Source organism: Oryzias melastigma, linkage group LG6 (assembly GCF_002922805.2).
Source record: "Oryzias melastigma strain HK-1 linkage group LG6, ASM292280v2, whole genome shotgun sequence".
Classification (NCBI taxonomy): domain Eukaryota; kingdom Metazoa; phylum Chordata; class Actinopteri; order Beloniformes; family Adrianichthyidae; genus Oryzias; species Oryzias melastigma.
The window spans coordinates 11,896,004-11,897,470 of record NC_050517.1 but is presented as its reverse complement, the minus strand read 5'-3'; positions in this window follow the sequence as shown (position 1 = coordinate 11,897,470).

The following is a 1,467-nucleotide window of genomic DNA, read 5'->3' as shown; positions in this document are numbered from 1 at the left end:
AAGGTCATAGTAGTCAGGTAAAACACAAATAACATACAAAGTTGAAGCTAAACCAAATTTAATATGAAATGATGATAAAAGATAAACACCTCCATTGAAATTGTAAATACTTGAATGGCACGTTTCTGTCTCCCTTGAAGGCCCCAAGCACTTTACAGTCACAGACTCATTCATCCATTCACTCACTGGAGGCGGCTCCATTGCTGAACACTGGAGCCAACTTTCCGTTCAGTGTCTTGCCCAAAGACACTTCGACACAATGGGGGCACAAGGTGGGAATTGAACCTGCAATCTTCTAATCAGGAGTTGACTGCCCTACCGCTACACCACAGCCGCCCCAACCGAATTTTTAAAATGCATGTTCACACCAGGGCTGCACGGTGGCGCAGTGGTTAGCGCTCTCGCCTCACAGCGAGAAGGCCCCGGTTCGACTCCCGGCTGGGACCTTTCTGTGTGGAGTTTGCATGTTCTCCCCGTGCATGCGTGGGTTTTCACCGGGGACTCCGGCTTCCTCCCACCGTCCAAAAACATGCTTCATAGGTTAATTGGTGACTCTAAATTGCCCCTAGGTGTGAATGTGTGTGTGAATGGGTGTGTGATTGAGGCCCTGCGACAGACTGGCGACCTGTCCAGGGTGTACCCCGCCTTCGCCCTTCAGTAGCCGGGATAGGCTCCGGCACCCCCGCGACCCCGAAAGGGAAGAAGCGGTCAAGAAAATGGATGGATGGATGTTCACACCAGACTCGGCTATACACATTCAAGGATCACTTCCATTGAAAGGTCTATGTAAATGCGTGGAAATGTGCGTTTCTGTTCAAATGTGCATTCACACGTGTACGCATTGCTGCACAAATTTCTACAACTTTTTGGTTTTTACGTTCAAAACACAGGGCCATTGACTGTGTGTTGAAAAGTAAACCAGACTCGAATTAGGTTATGATGTATGGATGGAAGGAGCCCCTTGTAATCCCCCAGAAATACCAACAGTTAGAAAATTGATCAACGTTAAAAAAAAAAAAATAATTATTAATTTTATGACACCAAGTCTTTCATATATGAGAAAAGAGCTGCGAAATAAAGAGGCCGGAGCAAGATTCATCAGATCATCTTCCAACTGTAGGTCGACATTAGTAAAGAGTTTCAAAATAAAAAGAAGAAGAAGCCCCTCCCTGCTTGTCCATTGTGAACACCATGGGCTAAATATTCGATATATATTGTTCACTGGACATAGAGAGGTGTTGACGTCACCCATAGAAAGTGCCTCACCTCCTGCCCTCACAAAATGAGGCCAAATCCGTCACCATGGCTTCCTGATATGACCAGATGTCCAGTCACCAGTGGAGAAGTTGCTGATTTACAGTTGTCCGCTTCTATTTTACTGACGAAAGAGACGTTTAACAACATTAAGTTAGAGAAACCACTAACTTGCTTGTTATTTCAGCTTTTTAGCAATGTAAAACAAATCCT